The sequence below is a fragment of the Nerophis lumbriciformis genome, linkage group LG11 (genome assembly GCF_033978685.3).
Source record: "Nerophis lumbriciformis linkage group LG11, RoL_Nlum_v2.1, whole genome shotgun sequence".
NCBI lineage: Eukaryota > Metazoa > Chordata > Actinopteri > Syngnathiformes > Syngnathidae > Nerophis > Nerophis lumbriciformis.
In genome coordinates, this window is record NC_084558.2 from 49,555,828 (window position 1) to 49,565,827 (window position 10,000).

The 10,000-nt window shown below is 37.8% G+C and overlaps 1 protein-coding gene and 1 long non-coding RNA gene across 2 annotated transcripts in view; both read right to left on the minus strand.

Annotated features, from left to right (window-relative positions):
- The window catches only part of lhfpl2a (LHFPL tetraspan subfamily member 2a), a 109,053-nt gene extending 106,719 nt beyond the window's left edge, over window positions 1-2,334 (minus strand). Inside the window, exon 1 of the mRNA XM_061966056.2 lies at window positions 2,130-2,334. The gene's annotated coding sequence lies outside the window, so the exon portion shown is untranslated. The remainder of the gene's footprint in view (window positions 1-2,129) is intronic.
- A 5,483-nt stretch (window positions 2,335-7,817) lies between these two features.
- The window catches only part of LOC133610001 (uncharacterized), a 2,670-nt gene continuing 487 nt past the window's right edge, over window positions 7,818-10,000 (minus strand). Inside the window, exons 1-2 of the long non-coding RNA XR_009815816.2 lie at window positions 9,577-10,000; window positions 7,818-8,233 (exon numbers count right to left, since the gene is read on the minus strand). The exon at window positions 9,577-10,000 is cut by the window's right edge and continues 487 nt beyond it. This is a non-coding gene — a long non-coding RNA (uncharacterized lncRNA). The remainder of the gene's footprint in view (window positions 8,234-9,576) is intronic.

A 10,000-nucleotide genomic window follows, 5' to 3' on the forward strand; every position in this document is an offset into this window, starting at 1 on the left:
CAGCCCTTTGTTTTTCAACTGTGCTTGTTTTTGAAGGGCTTTATAAATAAAGTAGGTATGGTATTGTATTCCGTTTATATTTACAACTAACACAATTTCCCAACTCATATGGAAACAGGGTTTGTATGTATAACAATATCTTATTTGTCAAGATATTTACACATAGTTTGGATTTTTGGCAGAGATATCTTTTCTGTCGTGATTGAATGATGGAACATGAAACTCGTGGCGCTCCTTTAATGAGACTACACTCCGTTGCGGTAGCAAAAACCGCAGACAGGCCGGGAAAGAAGGACAAAAAACGGAATTCCCCTCAGAAAAATGAACGTTTTTGACAGGTACGCAGAGGAGACGTACTGTAGGCGTGAACGCAGCCGAGCAGACCATAGAAGAATTCTCACAAGAACTGAAATAAATGACCCAAATATGTTTTGATATTTTTATGCTTGAATTAATTTTAGATATTTAAAGTCCAAGTATTTATTTTTTAATAATAAATAGTGGTATCATATATAAACATATGATACCACTATTTATTATTTAAAAAAATATACTTAGTGAAGAAGATAGTTTATATGCATAGCCAGATATGTATGTATATATATATATATACACATATATAATATATACATATATATATATATATATATACATATATATATATATATATATATACACATATATCTATATATATATATATATATATATATATACATATACATATATACATCTCCATATACATATATATATATATATACACATATACATATATATATACATATATACACATATATACATACATATATATACATACATACATATATATATATATATATATACATATATACACATATATACATACATATATATACATACATACATACATATATATATATATATATATATATATATATACATACATACATATATACATATATATACATATACACATACATACATACATACATACATATATACATATATATATATATATATATATACACATACATACATACATACATATATACATATATATATATATATATATATATACATACACATACATACATATATATATATATATATATACATACATATATACATATATATATACACATACATATATACATATATATATATATATATATATACATATACATATATATATATATATATATACATATATATATATATATATATATACATATATATATATATATATATATTGCCGCTATGGCAAGTAGATCACTGCTGTAAAAGTCATAATTTTCCTTTATAACTGTTTTGACATTTTTCCTTGTCAAAAGGCAATTTTAATGTTGTATTTCTATATTAACTTAAAACAACAGACATTATTATAAACGGTTTCTCTGTTGTCCTATGCTATGGAACACTAACATTAGCACCAATGAACACAAATACCCTGCTAATCTACATTGTCATTCAAAATAAGACACTTTTTTAACAACAAATAGCAGCAAACATGACAAAGTGTGCTTCCCAAAAGAAGATAGTGCAATTGTTATTATTTAGGTGGGCGTGTTTATTTAAAAAAAATGTGATGTCATGCTGTGCGGAAGCGTGGCAAATTGTAGGCGTAACTCTAATTAAATAATAATAACCTGCTCAGAAGTTTATTGTTAACATATTTGGATGTTTAACTGTTGAAAAAAGTCATTTGGCAAAAAAACCCGTTGGTTTTTATGCAATTTACGAAGAGTAAGAGTTATATTTTCTCACCAAACGGCAGATTCGTCACAAACAGCGAAAACCCAACACAATTATATATATATATATTTTATTTAACTAAACCGTTCGTCATTTTAATGTAGCTCGATAGTTGTATAAAAATGGATTCAATTTAATTTCAAGTGTTATGAAAGTGAAACTATTCTTTTTAAAAAAGAAGATGGGTGAATGGATGGATGCCACATTAGACAAATCTCCGAGCCGAAAAACGGTCACTTTGTTTGGCTTTTTCTTTGCCGTAAGTATCGCCGTAAAGTTTGGAAGTAGAACATTGTGAAATGTAAGAAGATGTGTGGGGGGAAAGGATGAGAATATTGTTGTTTATAGACGGGAAATATCAGCATTGTAGAGAAGTAGAGTCCGATTTTAAGGGAACTTACTTGGAGGATGGACGGTGAAGGAAGGAGGCGTAAAGTCTCCGTCGAAGGTGGATAACTTTCGTCTCGACTTGTCGCTGAATTGTGTCCTCTTTTCTGGAGCTTTTTTTTTTTCTTTCCTGCGGGTCCGTTTTTCTTTTCTTGTTCCACGTCCTCCGGCGGACCGCAGAAGAATGAATGGCCACCGCCAACCTCCTGCAAGCCAGGCCAGCACGACCGCTGCTGGGTGGGCGTGGCCTTCCGCCGTTCCGCCCCGAGGCAGCCAATCAGCGACCGCCTGCCGGAACGAACCAATCAGACGCCAGCTGCTGCCAATCAGGCACAGCGGCCATGTTTGTTATTATTATTATTATTATTATTATTATTATTATTGGACGCCTTGCTATTTTTCTATGACGCCCAATAAGTGTACTTTCAGGTATTAATATTCCAGGCAAAATAAATTCTACACAAAAATATCAGAATTCAATGATGTTCAGTGGGCGTGGCCACGCTATCATATAAATTGCATAATTACAATAACGCATGTCTCTTTTTAAAAAAGGCCAACACAAAATTATGAATCGATTTAAAATCACATGTTAACCGATTTCTTTGGCACACCTATTAAAAAAAAGTTACCACTGTGTTACATGGCCTTTCCTTTTAACAACACTCAGTAAAGGTTTGGGAACTGAGGAGACACATTTTTGAAGTGGAGTTCTTTCCCATTCTTGCTTGATGTACAGCTTAAGTTTTTCAACAGTCCGGGGGTCTCCGTTGTGGTATTTTAGGCTTCATAATGCGCCACACATGCAGGCCAGTCTAGTACCCGCACTCTTTTACTACGAAGCCACGCTGTTGTAACACGTGGCTTGGCATTGTCTTGCTGAAATAAGCAGGGGCGTCCATGATGACGTTGCTTGGATGGCAACATATGTTGCTCCAAAACCTGTATGTACCTTTCAGCATTAATGGTGCCTTCACAGATGTGTAAGTTACCCATGCCTTGGGCACTAATACACCCCCATACCATCACACATGCTGCCTTTTACACTTTGCGCCTAGAACAATCCGGGTTGTTCTTTTCCTCTTTGGTCCGGAGGACACGACGTCCACAGTTTCCAAAAGCAATTTGAAATGTGGACTCGTCAGACCATAGAACACTTTTCCACTTTGCATTAGTCCATCTTAGACGAGCTCAGGCCCAGCGAAGCCGGTGGCGTTTCTGGGTGTTGTTGATGAATGGGTTTGGTTTGCATAGTAGAGTTTTAACTTGCACTTACAGATGTAGCGACCAACTGTAGTCACTGACAGTGGTTTTCTGAAGTGTTTCTGAGCCCATGTGGTGATATCCTTTACACACTGATGTCGCTTTTTGATGCAGTACCGCCTGAGGGATCGACGATCCGTAATATCATCGTTTATTTGCAGTGATTTCTCCAGATTCTCTGAACCTTTTGATGATATTACGGAGCGTAGATGGTGAAATCCCTAAATTCCTTGCAGTAGCTGGTTGAGAAATATTGTTCTTAAACAATCTGCTCACGCATTTGTTCACAAAGCGGTGACCCTCGCCCCGTCCTTGTTTGTGAATGACTGAGCATTTCATGGAAGCTGCTTTTATACCTGTCAGGTTCAAACACTGATGACATCTATTAAACAAGACAAGAAGCAAGGAATTAAACAGAGACAGAATTCAATTTAGCTTAATTGAGGAGAAACGCGTCGACACTGTACAGTGTCGTGCCACGCTCTGACGAAAGATTGTACGCCTCCTCTTTTATTTGGGCTTTCCCTGTTTACATGGCAACAGCTGTTTCTAAGGGAGGGGGGTCGTAAACAGCCATCGCCTTTGGTTACAAAACAGTTCAAAGAAAAGGTCGTAAAACAGTTCAAAGAAAAGGTGCCTGGAGGGGAGTCAGGCTCTGCTTCCTCTCCGCTTTGTAGATTTCGGGTCAAGACAAAATCTTCCTGTGGATTACAATACATCAAAGAAATCCACGCCTTCATGTCGCTTCCCATCATACACAGTGGAGTTTTACACGCCTTTTGCTTGGTAGGATCAAAGACAGCTTTTGCTGAACTCAATGTAACACAAAGTTTTGTGATAACTTAGATACAATTATTCTGACGATACCCAATCATGGCACCCACCTGTTCCCAATTAGCCTGTTCACCTGTGGGATGTTACAAATAAGTGTTTGATGAGCATTCCTCAACTTTCTCAGTCTTTTTTGCCACTTGTGCCAGCTTTTTTGAAACATGCTGCAGGCATCAAATTCCAAATGAGCTAATATTTGCCAAAAAGAACAACGTTTTCCAGTTCGAACGTTAAATATCTTGTCTTTGTAGTCTGTTCAATTGAATATAAGTTGAAAAGGATTTGCAAATCATTGTATTCTGTTCTTATTTACCATTTACACAACGTGACAACTTCACTGCTTTTGGGGTTTTGTACAACGTTGAAATAAAATACTTTTTGACGACATTTATTCAATTTAACCATTGAATTTGTGATCATTTCCCAACCAATATTGAACGACCGATTAAGAATCGCAACTTATTTTGTATTAAAGTGCCGGATTGTAAACATGGAGAGGGGTGTTGTTGAGAGTTTGACGTGCCGGAGAAGTGAAGACGCATGGTTAGAGTGTCCGCCCTGAGATGGGTAGGTCGTGAGTTCAAACCCCGGCCGAGTCATACCAAAGACTATAAAAATGGGAGCCATTACCTCCCTGCTTGGCACTCAGCATCAAGGGTTGGAATTGGGGGTTAAATCACCAAAAATGATTCCCGGGCGCGGCCACCGCTGCTGCTCACTGCTCCCCTCACCTCCCAGGGGGTGATCAAGGGTGATGGGTCAAATGCAGAGAATAATTTCGCCACACCTAGTGTGTGTGTGACAATCATTGCTACTTTAACTTAACTTCCTTTTACTTTTTATTTACCTTCTATTGACCTTTTTTGACCGTCTTTTACTTTGTTTTATTTTCTTTTACCTTCTAAATTCCTTATTTTACATTATATTTACCTTCTTTTACCTCATATTTCACTTATTTTACCTTTTATTTACCTTCTATGTAACTTTTTTACAATTGATATACCTTTTATTTCACTTCTTTTACCTTTTATTTACCTTCTTTGACTGTCTTTTACTTTTTGTATTTCCTTTTACCTTCTAAATTCCTTATTTTACATTATATTTACATTTCTATGTAACTTTTTTACAGTTGATATACCTTTTATTTCACTTGTTTTACCTTTTATTTACCTTTTTTGACTGTCTTTTGTTTTATTTCCTTTTACCTTCTAAATTCCTTATTTTACATTATATTTACCTTCTTTACCTCATATTTCACTTATTTTACCTTTTATTTACCTTCTATGTAACTTTTTTACAGTTGATATACCTTTTATTTCACTTGTTTTACCTTTTATTTACCTTCTTTGACTGTCTTTTGTTTTATTTCCTTTTACCTTCTAAATTCCTTATTTTACATTATATTTACCTTTCTATGTAACTTTTTTACAGTTGATATACCTTTTATTTCACTTGTTTTACCTTTTATTTACCTTTTTTGACTGTCTTTTGTTTTATTTCCTTTTACCTTCTAAATTCCTTATTTTACATTATATTTACCTTCTTTTACCTCATATTTCACTTATTTTACCTTTTATTTACCTACTATGTAACTTTTTTACAGTTGATATACCTTTTATTTCACTTGTTTTACCTTTTATTTACCTTCTTTGACTGTCTTTTGTTTTATTTCCTTTTACCTTCTAAATTCCTTATTTTACATTATATTTACCTTCTTTTACCTCATATTTCACTTATTTTACCTTTTATTTACCTTCTATGTAACTTTTTTACAATTGATATACTCAGTGGTCTAGTGGTTAGAGTGTTCGCCCTTGGATGGGTAGGTTGTGAGTTCAAACCCCGGCCGAGTCATACCAAAGACTATAAAAATGGGAGCCATTACCTCCCTGCTTGGCACTCAGCATCAAGGGTTGGAATTGGGGGTTAAATCACCAAAAATGATTCCCGGGCGTGGCCACCTGCTGCTCACTGCTCCCCTCACCTCCCAGGGGGTGATCAAGGGTGATGGGTCAAATGCAGAGAATAATTTTGTGTGTGTGTGTGTGACAACCATTGGTACTTCTAACTTTATGATTAGTGTGACTTCATGAGATTGGGAGCATGAAAGGAGAACAGATGCTGCATTCAAAGTCACTTGACTAAATTGGGAAAATGTGGTTTTGTGCCCCCCCCCGCCCTCCTGCCCCCTAGCCAGATATGTCTTCAATGTTTAGAAAGCAGCTGAAGGCGACATCTTTTCTGCCACTATCACACACGTCACGTCGCAGTCTTAACCTTGTCTGGAGGCTAACAGCTGAGCTCCAGGCAGACCGCGTGCGCCAGATAGTTCGCATTTTCAAGGTCCAACATGGTCGATGCAGACACGCTGTCAGGAATTTAAGGAAACGCTCCCCGCTTGGACTTTCAATGGGAGACCGGACTTTCTGCTCCGCCGCTCCCAGTCTGTGGAACGCTCTCCCTGACCACCTGAGGGCACCACAGACTGTGAATGCTTTTAAAAAAAGGCTTAAAAACTCTTCTATTTAAAAAATGGTAAGGGCGTGCTAGTTCTAGTTTTTATCCATCCATCCATCCATCCATCCATTTTCTACCGCTTATTCCCTTTGGGGTCGCGGGGGGCGCTGGAGTTTTTATTTGTATTTATTTTTATTATCGAAGGTCCTGAGTAGTCCTGAGTTCAATCCCGGGCTCGGGTTCTTTCTGTGTGGAGTTTGCATGTTCTCCCCGTGACTGCGTGAACATTCAGAAGCTGCAGTACTTACAGAATAGTGCTGCTAGGATCCTGATGAGAGTGCGGAAATACGAGCACATCACACCAGTTCTCAAATCCCTTCACTGGCCTCTACCTCAAAGAACTGCTCACCTCCAAATCCAAATCCACGACACCTCCGCTCCGGACAGGCTAACCTCCTCCAACCTCTGAGGACAAAAGCTCCGAACAATGGGAGACTGGGCTTTTTGCTCCGACTTTCCCAATCTGTGGAACGCTCTCCCTGACCACCTGAGGGCACCACAGACTGTGAATGCTTTTAAAACAGGCTTAAAAACCCTTCTATTTAAAAAAGCATTTTTTTTTTTTGGTAAGGGCGTGCTAGTTGTAGTTTTTATTTGTATTTATTTTTTATTATCGAAGGTCCTGAGTAGTCCTGAGTTCAATCCCGGGCTCGGGTTCTTTCTGTGTGGAGTTTGCATGTTCTCCCCGTGACTGCGTGAACATTCAGAAGCTGCAGTACTTACAGAATAGTGCTGCTAGGATCCTGATGAGAGTGCGGAAATACGAGCACATCACACCAGTTCTCAAATCCCTTCACTGGCTTCCTGTTCCACTCAGGATTGAATACAAAGTCTCCCTACTAACCCACCAGTGCCTCCATGGAAATGCCCCCCTCTACCTCAAAGAACTGCTCACCCACAAATCCTCCACACGACACCTCCGCTCCGGACAGGCTAAGCTCCTCCAACCTCCAAGGACAAAGCTAATCTGTGGAACGCGCTCCCTGACCACCTGAGGGCACCACAGACTGTGGATGCTTTTAAAAAAGGCTTAAAAAAACCTTTGAGACACTTGTGATTTAGGGCTATATAAATAAACATTGATTGATTGATTGATTGATTGATGACAGAGACCCTTTTGGGTCCCTGAGACTTTAATGTTCATCAAAATTGAGGGGAGTCTTAATTAATACAATAAATGTTGTGTTGGTTTTAAATATGACAAATATCAAAATGGCAAGCTTTCATTTTTCCCCTCTGTGGAAAAAGTTAGGACACCCCCGTGCCGGCGTCTTTATGAGCACGCTAACCTTTCAGACGTGTCCCTTGCAAGCGCTCATTGTTGTCCGCGGCGGCGGGGGTCAAAGGTCGCCCCGGAGCCGCCCCGCTCTCGGCGGGGGAGCGTTTCCTGCGGGAGCCCCGCTTCTGGCGGGAGGTCGAACGCCAAGGGTCAGGGGTCAGAGAGCGTATATGTTTGAAGGAAATGAGCTTCTCCCGCTCGGATTCCAGGGTCGCAAAGGATCCTCCCCTGAAGAGCAGAAGAAGTGCTTGCTAAATTCCTCACGCCATGACAACAATACTTAGCAATCAAGTACCACCTTAATGACATCATTATAATACAGTAGTGTAGTAGACGTAAGTATTCATCAAGTACCACCAATATATATATATATATACATATATATATATATATATATATATATATATATATATATATATATATATATATACATATATATGTATATATTATATATATATAATTATTTTGTTTTTGTAATTTTGTTATTTATACAAAATTATAATAAAACTGTTCGTGTGTATTTGTATGTACATATAAATATATATATATACACACACACACAATTTTACTATAATGTTTTGTGTATATGTATATAAATTAGGGTTGTCCCGATACCAATAATTTGGTACCGGTATCAAAATGTATATCCATACTTTTCCGATTAAAGCGAACTACAAAAAAAAATTCAATTTTGGCTTTATAAAATTGTGCATGTGTGTGTGTATGTATATATATACACACACACACGCACAATTGTATTATTATTTATATATATATATATTTATATATATATATATATATATATATATATATATATATATATATACATACATACACTGTATATATATATATTTTTTTAATTATATATATATATATTTTTTTATAAATTTGGGCCAAAGGGGACGCATTTCAATTTTTTACACACACTTGTTATTTCATATGTTGACCAGAGGGGGAGCACTTTTAAAACCAACACACAGTCTATTAGAAAAATCCCTCCTTTTTGGGACCACCCTCATTTTGATGGATTTCACCACCAGGGGTGCAAATAAGATCTCTATTTTTTTGTTTTTTGTAATGTGCTGAAGGCCGATGACAAAGGAGTCACGGAACACAGATGAGCCCTGTGCCGCACTTTGGGCAACCCAGCTGTAGAAGCTAACTGTTAATGGCCACGATGAATAGGGAAGTCCTACTTTAGCTGCCGTCTTGTTTTATCATATATTGCTGCCTTTGCACCTGTCAATGTTTAATTTTGTATGCACATTAAATCAACAAAAAATCCTGACTTTGGAGCAATGTTCACGGACTCTAGTATTTGGCTCTCTATTAGATGCAATGGTTTTCCGTATTGGGACCATGATTTGGGTCCTCACTTGTCCTCATATGGAAGATACCTTTCCTTGTTGATGTCTCAAGAAGGGTAGAAATACATGAACACACACACACGCGCGCGCGCAAGCAGAAGTCCCTTTGGTGCCCCCACAGACGATCAGAAATCACACAAATCCTTAACTTCAACAACCATATTGCTACAATAATCAACATTTCAAAAAGTAAAATCCACTTACATTGACATGGGCTCAGGTCCTCTGGTGAGCACGACGGGGTAGGAACAAGCAGACGGGGAGGAGAAACGGGGACGAGGACAAAAACAACAATGTGCACAAAACCAAAAACCGTGACAAGATCCAAACCGTGGATTTTGTGAACCCTTGCAACCTGACCAAAGTCTAAAATAAGGCATTATAATTAAAACGTGTCATGAGGTCATGAGTGTACATGCGGGTCTCCAATTAACTCCAGGATTAAAAGACATTGGTATTACCAACTGTGGCTGTAGGCGACGTCCTGGTGTGGTGTTTTTTCTATTGACTCCACAAGATGGCAGTACAAAAGTGGTCGTTATCCCGCAGTTTCTTCCAGCTGTGCACGCGCTTTAAACGTCTTACACTTGACAATGACCTCATCGGCACGATTAATGCTGAATCCTAG